Source organism: Triticum aestivum, chromosome 1B (genome assembly GCF_018294505.1).
Source record: "Triticum aestivum cultivar Chinese Spring chromosome 1B, IWGSC CS RefSeq v2.1, whole genome shotgun sequence".
Lineage (NCBI taxonomy): Eukaryota > Viridiplantae > Streptophyta > Magnoliopsida > Poales > Poaceae > Triticum > Triticum aestivum.
The window spans coordinates 641,220,395-641,231,400 of record NC_057795.1 but is presented as its reverse complement, the minus strand read 5'-3'; positions in this window follow the sequence as shown (position 1 = coordinate 641,231,400).

Sequence of the window (11,006 nt, the reverse complement as noted above, 5' to 3'; positions counted from 1 at the left end):
TCTCTCTCGACCATCTATTTCACTCGTGCGAAGCCTCTTCAGTCTTTCGTAAATTATTTTCAACCGGTGAATTCTCGTCTCGTTTGACACTCTTCATCCCTTTTCTTCTACGGTGGATTCAATTCCAATTTTCGGTGTTGTTTATATTCTTTCTCTCGGCTCAAGTGTTTTCCTTGCTCGTTCGTCTCTCGCCAGTTTATCCTTCCGGAGACATCAAGACATCTCAGGAGATTCGTCTGTGTTCTAATTAATTCGAGGTTGTCACCTCATTCAAATATTTCAATTGTTCCGGTGCATCATCTATCTGTTCATCAACCTTTTCAACGGTGTTATCTCTTCAGTGGGCCCTAACCCACAGGTTTTTTTCCAGGATCTTACCTGACTCTTCTAATTTCCCCGGAGTTATTCTCAATTCTTTTCAAGTGTGACGTAAGAATGGATTTCATCAGTCACATGCCTTTTCCAAGATCGATTTCAAATCATTTCATTGTTGGCTCAACCTCTCTGCTTTTCATTCTCCCGGAGTATCTCAGTAATTCTGGTGGTGTTTCTCGTCGTCATTTAAAGATTGAAGAAGAGTTTTTCTCTAAATCTTGCCCTTCTCTCGAAGATTCGTGGTTCTAGCTTCATATCATCCTCTCGAATTATTTCAGTTTGTCAGATATTCTTTCTTTCCTATCCGAAGTATTCCAGGAGTTCATTTCTGTCTTGCTTCACCGGAGGCCATCATTCCAGTTATCGTTCTCTATTGATCTCGGTGCTTCGTTCAAGTGTTCTTTAATCAGCCCATGATCTCTTTGTTCTTTTCCATCTAAATCCCCTCAGGCATAATTGTTCTTCTAATTCTTCTCGGTGATTCATTCTCTTTCGTCGATCATTTTCGAATTCTTACAGTGGTTCGTTCAAGATTCTTTTCCTTGATTATCATTTTAATCCATTCGTTCTTCCAATCCTATCGGTGGTTCATGAAGATCTTCTCAAGTTTGCGATATGTCTTTTCTCAATCCTTTTTCAACAAGAATAAGTTGCATGCCAAATCCATTGTTTGTCATCAATTTAATTTGATGAAGGATAAGCATAACATAAATCTTATTCTTATTTCCTCATAGTGATTAATCCCTTCCTTCGAAGTTTGTTCTTGATGAATAAATTCTAGTTCCAAGTGTTTTCATCTTTTCTTTCCCGGAGTTCAAAGTTTCCTTGGCGATTTCGTCGGAACCTCCATCTAAATCATCGCAAGGCTCATCTTATTCTTTCTTCCTTCATCTATCTCATCATCTTTTTGTTACCGGAGTTCTTCATGGTGGTTCTTCATGATTTAATTCATTTTTCAAGAGTTCATCAAGATTCTTGTTAGTGGAGTTCAAGTATATTTTCTTCTCGCGTCTCGAAGTGCAACTAATTCTCCATATTCTTTTGAAGTGGAGTTTTGCATTTCGTCGTTCTTCTCAGATATTCAAATCCGTTCAATCCTTCCTTCTAAATTCTTTTCAATTCTTTCAATTCTTCCAGAGGTCTTGCCTTGCTCATTTCATCAAGTGTCATTCCATCTTGTGAAGCTCCTGTTCCTTTTCCTCCATGTTTCAACCGGAGTGCTGCCTAAATCCTTTCAGTCTTATTCGTTTCTTATCTCGTTCTAACCGGAGTTGTTTTGGAGTCTATCGTGTTTCCGTGAGCATTTGATTCTCGTCATTCTCGTCGTTCCTCTCTTATTCTCGAGTGCTCTCGATTCTTTGCTTCTTCTCTTCAGTTCTTGCTTCACCTCATCACTTTTCCCTTCCGTCTCGGTCCTAAGATCTCGGGACGAGATCTCTTGTTAGTGGAGGAGTGTTGTAACGCCCCGAGTCCGATGCGCCAGGTGTCCGCTAGTTATTCTCCGTAGTTGCCATGTCATTTTCTGGCGTGTTGCATTTTATCATGTCATCATGTGCATTTCATTTGCATACGTGTTCGTCTCATGCATCCGAGCCTTTTCCCCGTTGTCCGTTTTGCAATCCGGCGCTCCTATGTCATCCGGCGTCCCCTTCTTGCCTCTCTTTGTGAGTGGGTGTTAAACATTCTCGGAATGGCCCGAGTCTTGCCAAGCGGCCTTGGTATAGCACCGGTAGACCGTCTGTCAAGTTTCGTGCCATTTGGAGTTCGTTTGGTACTCCAACGGTTAACCGGGTAACCGTAAAGCCCCCCTTCTCTTTGCAGCCCAACACCCCTTCCAAACTGGCCCAAAACCCACCTAACTCCTCTCTATGCTCTCGGTCGTTCGATCACGATCGTGTGGGTGAAAACCGCTCCTCATTTGGACTCTCCTAGCTCCCAGAAACTATATATATGCCCTCCCCGTCCAAATTCGCGGATGAAAATCCCCCCAAATCCGCTCCTCATTGCATCGTGATGTTATTTTCTGCAAAGTCTGAAATTGTTATAACTTGCAATCTTACCATGTGTGTTTGAGCATGTTCTAGTGATTTTTGGAGATAGCTCAGTGTTCATGTTTTGTTGTGCTTTACCTGTACATCATGCCCATGCCTTTTGTTATTATGTTGAGGTCCTGTAGTATGTTGTTTTGATATTTGTAATATGCCTAGTTGCTGTTTTGGACAGCTTGTCCTTTAAACTTGCATACCGTGTGTGTGTGTTGAACCGTTGCCCCGTTATGAGTGTGCTCTATATGAAACTTGCTTAGAATTGCATGTAGTTCCATATTATCATGTTGCATCCTTGTTTTGAGGTATTTTCTTGATGTTTGTATGCATTTTGCATCAATGCCATGTTTAACTTGTTTTGCTCATATCTTCTAGGCCGTAGCTCCGAACTAAATGAACTTTATATGTAACTTGACTAGAATCTCGTGTAGATCATCTTGGTGCATCTGAAATTGCTGTTTAACAACTTGAACATAAGGTTTATTCAGATCTGGACCAATTTCGAAATATGCATATGAGGACTTACCGGTATTGTTATATGTTGTTCCCGGCCTCATTTACACTTGCCTTGATGTGTTGCTCTTGTTTGCATCATCTCTTGCCATGAGTAGCTTCATGTAGTCTTGTCATGCATCATGTTTGTTGTGCATCATGTCTTGTTCACATGTGGTGTGTTTACTATGTTGTGTGCTTCTTCTTATTAGTTCCTGTTTTGTTGCGATCGTGAGGATTCGTTCGTCTACGCTTGGTTCGGCTTCCTCCGTTAATCTTCTTCATGGATTCGTTCTTCTTCCTTGCGGGATTTCAGGCAAGATGACCGCTACCCTGGATCTCACTACTATCATTGCTATGCTAGTTTCTTCGTTCTATCGCTTTGCTGCGCTACCTATCACCTGTTTATCAAGCCATCCCATATTGCCATGAACCTCTAACCTTTGACACCTTTCCTATGCAAACCACTGTTTGGCTATGTTACCGCTTTGCTCAGCCCCTCTTATAGCGTTGCTAGTTGCAGGTGAAGTTGAAGATTGCTCCATGGTGGACAGGATTTTGGTTGGGATATCACAATATCTCTTATATTATTAATGCATCTATATACTTGGTAAAGCATGGAAGGCTTCGCCTTTTGCCTGGTGTTTTGTTCCACTCTTGCCGCCCTAGTTTCCGTCATACCGGTGTTATGTTCCCGGATTTTGCGTTCCTTACGCGGTCGGGTGATTTATGGGACCCCCTTGACAGTTCGCTTTGAATAAAACTCCTCCAGCAAGGCCCAACCTTGGTTTTACCATTTGCCTCACCACCACCTATCCCTTTCCCTTGGGTCGGACAACCCGAGGGTCATCTTTATTTTTAGCCCCCCCCCCCCCCCGGGCCAGTGCTTGTCTAAGTGTTGGTCCAAACCGAGCGATGTCCGGCGCTCCCTGGGCAACCAGGGTCTATGCCAACCCGACGTCTGGCTCATCCGGTGTGCCCTGAGAACGAGATATGTGCAGCTCCTATCGGGATTTGTCGGCACAGCGGGAGGCTTTGCTGGTCTTGTTTTACCATTGTCGAAATGTCTTGTAAACCGGGATTCCGAGTCTGATCGGGTCTTCCTGGGAGAAGGTCTATTCCTTCGTTGATCGCGAGAGCTTGTCATGGGCTAAGTTGGGACACCCCTGCAGGGTATAATCTTTCGGAAGCCGTGCCTGCGGTTATAGGCAGATGGGAATTTGTTAATGTCCGGTTGTAGACAACTTGACACCAGATCCGAATTAAAACGCATCAACCGCGTGTGTAGCCGTGATGGTCTCTTCTCGGCGGAGTCCGGGAAGTGAACACGGTTTCTGGGTTATGTTTGACGTAAGTAGGAGTTCAGCATCACTTCTTGATCATTACTAGTTGACGACCGTTCTGCTTGCTCTCTTCTCGCTCTTATTTGCGTATGTTAGCCACCATATATGCTTAGTCGCTGCTGCAGCCTCACCACTTTACCCCTTCCTTTCCTATTAAGCTTTGCTAGTCTTGATACCCATGGTAATGGGATTGCTGAGTCCTCGTGGCTCACAGATTACTACAACAACAGTTGCAGGTACAGGTTTATGCGATGATCATGACGCGAGAGCGATGCTTGCTTGCGTTGAGTTCTTCTTCTGCTTCTTCTTCGATCAGGGGATAGGTTCCAGGTCGGCAGCCTGGGCTAGCAGGGTGGATGTCGTTTGAGTTTCTGTTTGTGATTCATCCGTAGTCGGATGATGCTCTTATGTATTGTGATGTTGTATTCGTGTGGCATTGTATGCCTTATGTATGTATCCCCATCTATTATGTAATGTTGATGTAATGATATCCACCTTGCAAAAGCGTTTCAATATGCGGGTCTATCCTTGGTGGGACCTTCGAGTTCCTTTTGGATAGGGTCGCATATTGGGCGTGACAAGTTGGTATCAGAGCCTCGACCGACCCTAGGAGCCCCCCTTGATTGATCGGTAGTTTGGCCGTTGTTGAGTCTAGAAGAAAACTGTTTTCGGAGTCTAGTTATATCGGAGAGTAGGAATTTTTTTTACTCCTCTGCCCCTTCGTCGCTCTGTAAGGAATCTTGACGTAGGTGTTTTGAATTACTCCTCTTCTCCTTCAAATTTTTCTTTAGGATCACGCAGTTGGTTTTCCGATCGTTGGTTCTCAGCTCTTTTCATCCTGTGCATTTCTCCTCAAGTTGACTCGAGCCTCTTCATCTTTGAGTCCAATCCTCAGTTGTTTTCTTTTCCCACCCGCCCTCCCCTTTTCATCTCGGAACCGGAGTCCGTAACCGAGTATCCATCCTACTCGTGCGAAGTTTTGCTCTCTTTCCTCAATGATTTCAACCGGTGTCTTCTCTTCAAGTTATTTGTTGGTTCTTCCTTCCAAGTTGCCTTTGTTTTTCCCGCCCTCCCACCCTTTTCTTCCCGGAGTCTGACTCTCTCTCGACCATCTATTTCACTCGTGCGAAGCCTCTTCAGTCTTTCGTAAATTATTTTCAACCGGTGAATTCTCGTCTCGTTTGACACTCTTCATCCCTTTTCTTCTACGGTGGATTCAATTCCAATTTTCGGTGTTGTTTATATTCTTTCTCTCGGCTCAAGTGTTTTCCTTGCTCGTTCGTCTCTCGCCAGTTTATCCTTCCGGAGACATCAAGACATCTCAGGAGATTCGTCTGTGTTCTAATTAATTCGAGGTTGTCACCTCATTCAAATATTTCAATTGTTCCGGTGCATCATCTATCTGTTCATCAACCTTTTCAACGGTGTTATCTCTTCAGTGGGCCCTAACCCACAGGGTTTTTTTCCAGGATCTTACCTGACTCTTCTAATTTCCCCGGAGTTATTCTCAATTCTTTTCAAGTGTGACGTAAGAATGGATTTCATCAGTCACATGCCTTTTCCAAGATCGATTTCAAATCATTTCATTGTTGGCTCAACCTCTCTGCTTTTCATTCTCCCGGAGTATCTCAATAATTCTGGTGGTATTTCTCGTCGTCATTTGAAGATTGAAGAAGAGGTTTTCTCTAAATCTTGCCCGTTCTCTCGAAGATTCGTGGTTCTAGCTTCATATCATCCTCTCGAATTATTTCAGTTTGTCAGATATTCTTTCTTTCCTATCCGAAGTATTCCAGGAGTTCATTTTTGTCTTGCTTAACCGGAGGCCATCATTCTAGTTATCGTTCTCTATTGATCTCGGTGCTTCGTTCAAGTGTTCTTTAATCAGCCAATGATCTCTTTGTTCTTTTCCATCTAAATCCCCTCAAGCATAATTGTTCTTCTAATTCTTCTCGGTGATTCATTCTCTTTCGTCAATCATTTTCGAATTCTTACGGTGGTTCGTTCAAGATTCTTTTCCTTGATTATCATTTTAATCCATTCGTTCTTCCAATCCTATCGGTGGTTCATGAAGATCTTCTCAAGTTTGCGATATGTCTTTTCTCAATCCTTTTTCAACAAGAATAAGTTGCATGCCAAATCCATTGTTTGTCATCAATTTAATTTGATGAAGGATAAGCATACCATAAATCTTATTCTTATTTCCTCATAGTGATTAATCCCTTCCTTCGAAGTTTGTTCTTGATGAATAAATTCTAGTTCCAAGTGTTTTCATCTTTTCTTTCCCGGAGTTCAAAGTTTCCTTGGCGATTTTGTCGGAACCTCCATCTAAATCATCGCAAGGCTCATCTTATTCTTTCTTCCTTCATCTATCTCATCATCTTTTTGTTACCGGAGTTCTTCATGGTGGTTCTTCATGATTTAATTCATTTTTCAAGAGTTCATCAAGATTCTTGTTAGTGGAGTTCAAGTATATTTTCTTCTCGCGTCTCGAAGTGCAACTAATTCTCCATATTCTTTTGAAGTGGAGTTTTGCATTTCGTCGTTCTTCTCAGATATTCAAATCCGTTCAATCCTTCCTTCTAAGTTCTTTTCAATTCTTTCAATTCTTCCAGAGGTCTTGCCTTGCTCATTTCATCAAGTGTCATTCCATCTTGTGAAGCTCATGTTCCTTTTCCTCCATGTTTCAGCCGGAGTACTGCCTAAATCCTTTCAGTCTTATTCGTTTCTTATCTCGTTCTAACCGGAGTTGTTTTGGAGTCTATCATGTTTCCGTGAGCATTTGATTCTCGTCATTCTCGTCGTTCCTCTCTTATTCTCGAGTGCTCTCGATTCTTTGCTTCTTCTCTTCAGTTCTTGCTTCACCTCATCACTTTTCCCTTCCGTCTCGGTCCTAAGATCTCGGGACGAGATCTCTTGTTAGTGGAGGAGTGTTGTCACGCCCCGAGTCCGATGCGCCAGGTGTCCGCTAGTTATTCTCCGTAGTTGCCATGTCATTTTCTGGCGTGTTGCATTTTATCATGTCATCATGTGCATTTCATTTGCATACGTGTTCGTCTCATGCATCCGAGCCTTTTCCCCGTTGTCCGTTTTGCAATCCGGCGCTCATATGTCATCCGGCGTCCCCTTCTTGTCTCTCTTTGTGAGTGGGTGTTAAACGTTCTCGGAATGGCCCGAGTCTTGCCAAGCGGCCTTGGTATAGCACCGGTAGACCGTCTGTCAAGTTTCGTGCCATTTGGAGTTCGTTTGGTACTCCAACGGTTAACCGGGTAACCGTAAAGCCCCCCTTCTCTTTGCAGCCCAACACCCCTTCCAAACTGGCCCAAAACCCATCTAACTCCTCTCTATGCTCTCGGTCGTTCGATCACGATCGTGTGGGTGAAAACCGCTCCTCATTTGGACTCTCCTAACTCCCAGAAACTATATATATGTCCTCCCCGTCCAAATTCGCGGATGAAAATCCCCCCGAAACCCTAATTTCCCCTCGCCGCCGTCGGACGCGTTCGCCCAGCGCCGGACACGTCCGCCCCGCTTCCCCCGTCCAATCGGAGGCCGCCTCGTGTCCTCCGCCGCCGTCTCTGCCGCCAGGGCCCGCGCGGCCCAGATCCGGCCCGCAGGGCCCGCGCCGCCGGCCGCCACCGCCCGTCCAGACCCGCTCGTCGCCGCCGCCCAGCCCGGCCGGCGCCGCCGCCTCCCGGCTCCCTCCGCCGTGCCGGAGGCCTCGCCCCCGCGCCGCGCGCCTCCCGGCCGCGTCGCCGGAGCCTCCGCCGTCGTCCTCCGGCCGCCCGAGGCCGCGCCTCCCCGGTCGCCATCCGTCGCCGCCGTCCGGCTTCGGTCTCGCCGCCGGCAGGTGCGTCGCACGCCCGAGCTCCCAGATCCGCCTGCGCCCTTCGCCGGCCGCCGCCGTTCGTGCCCGGCCGCACCCCGCCGCCCTTCGCCGGCGCCGCCCTCCGCCATCCCGCCGGCGAGCTCGCCGCCCCGCTGCCTCGCCGTCCGACGCCTCTTCCCCGGCCACAACTTCGGCGATGCTCCGGCCGCCTCGTAGTCCGTGCCCGTGCCCCAGATCCAGATCTGGACGAACTCGAGGTCATCTAGATGCCCGAATCATCGTTGTAAGTGTGCTTCATAATGTTTTCTACTGTCTGTTATCAGAACGAGCTCTTTTGTCATTTTTGTCATGATTGATGTGTGCATCCTATGAGGTTGATGTCTTCATGTGTTTTGAACTATGCCATGTCTTCTTTACAGAGGTGTTTGCCATGTATTTTTGTGATCAATGTGGTGGCTAGCACAAGCTTGCAAACTAGGCATCGTGATGTTGCTGATTTTAGTCCCTGTTCTGTTGTTATTTTGATGCCATGTAAACTTGATGCTACAGAGAGATCCATGCATATTTTGAGATACTTCAGTAAGGGTGTTTTGAAAATATGTTTATTGTCTACCCATCCCTGCCCTTTGTTGTAATTATGGAGTAGTCTAGCATGTCATTTTGGTGCTCTACTTTTGCTTCAAAATGTTTCCTGGCAGATTGTTTATTTGTTATTCAATTTGGCCAAGCTTGCTATAGTTGATCCTTGCATGCTATGGACTTGTTCTTGACTTGGTTGATTACATAAACATGTCTTCTTGATGATGCTATGCTTATCTTGTCATGCAATGACTTGTGGTGAGTGATTCGAGCTTGTTAAGTAGGGTTCATGATGTTGCTATTTTGCTAGGCTGAATCTATTATTTCGTGATGCTATATAAACATGATGCTACTAATCATTCTATGCATAATCTGGAGATGTTCTATAAACATATTTTGTTCTACATGTCATGCTATGTCCATCCATGCTCCTGGTTGCATTTATAGGTTGCTGTAGCTTGTTCATATCTTGCTCCAAAGTTGCTTCATAATGTTGCTACCAGCCTGTTTACATTAAGTTCACTTGTTCCCACGTGTTTTGCTAGTGATCCATGCACCCTATGACCTTGCTATTGACATTCTTAGCTGCACAAATATGTCTTCCTACTGTTGGTTGCCTTGTCATGCCATGTATTGCTCTGTAGTGAGTGGTACAAGCTCATTTACATGCCTTCATAATTCTGTTTCTACCATGTTTGAATCTGTAATATAACTTGCTATGTTTACATGGGTGCCATCATATTTTCTGATCCTTTTTGGCTTATGGTCAGTAAGGGACTTTTGATTTATGCATTTAGTAGATTCATGCCATGCCTTTGTTTTCCATGATAAGTTCCTGTAACATGTTGTTTGATAGCTCTAAACATTGCATCGTGATGTTATTTTCTGCAAAGTCTGAAATTGTTATAACTTGCAATCTTACCATGTGTGTTTGAGCATGTTCTAGTGATTTCTGGAGATAGCTCAGTGTTCATGTTTGTTGTGCTTTACCTGTACATCATGCCCATGCCTTTTGTTATTATGTTGAGGTCCTGTAGTATGTTGTTTTGATGCTTGTAATATGCCTAGTTGCTGTTTTGGATAGCTTGTCCTTTAAACTTGTATACCGTGTGTGTGTGTTGAACCGTTGCCCCGTTATGAGTGTGCTCTATATGAAACTTGCTTAGAATTGCATGTAGTTCCATATTATCATGTTGCATCCTTGTTTTGAGGTATTTTCTTGATGTTTGTATGCATTTTGCATCAATGCCATGTTTAACTTGTTTTGCTCATATCTTCTAGGCCGTAGCTCCGAACTAAATGAACTTTATATGTAACTTGACTAGAATCTCGTGTAGATCATCTTGGTGCATCTTAACTTGCTGTTTAAACAACTTGAACATAAGGTTTATTCAGATCTGGACCAATTTCGAAATATGCATATGAGGACTTACCGGTATTGTTATATGTTGTTCCCGGCCTCATTTAAACTTGCCTTGATGTGTTGCTCTTGTTTGCATCATCTCTTGCCATGAGTAGCTTCATGTAGTCTTGTCATGCATCATGCTTGTTGTGCATCATGTCTTGTTCACGTGTGGTGTGTTTACTATGTTGTGTGCTTCTTCTTGTTAGTTCCTGTTTCGTTGCGATCGTGAGGATTCGTTCGTCTATGCTTGGTTCGGCTTCATCCGTTCATCTTCTTCATGGATTCGTTCTTCTTCCTTGCGGGATTTCAGGCAAGATGACCGCTACCCTGGATCTCACTACTATCATTGCTATGCTAGTTTCTTCGTTCTATCGCTTTGCTGCGCTACCTATCACCTGTTTATCAAGCCATCCCATATTGCCATGAACCTCTAACCTTTGACACCTTTCCTATGCAAACCACTGTTTGGCTATGTTACCGCTTTGCTCAGCCCCTCTTATAGCGTTGCTAGTTGCAGGTGAAGTTGAAGATTGCTCCATGGTGGACAGGATTTTGGTTGGGATATCACAATATCTCTTATATTATTAATGCATCTATATACTTGGTAAAGGGTGGAAGGCTTGGCCTTTTGCCTGGTGTTTTGTTCCACTCTTGCCGCCCTAGTTTCCGTCATACCGGTGTTATGTTCCCGGATTTTGCGTTCCTTACGCGGTCGGGTGATTTATGGGACCCCCTTGACAGTTCGCTTTGAATAAAACTCCAGCAAGGCCCAACCTTGGTTTTACCATTTGCCTCACCACCACCTATCCCTTTCCCTTGGGTCGGCCAACCCGAGGGTCATCTTTATTTTAGCCCCCCCCCCCCCCGGGCCAGTGCTTGTCTAAGTGTTGGTCCGAACCGAGCGATGTCCGGCGCCCCCTGGGCAACCAGGGTCTATGCCA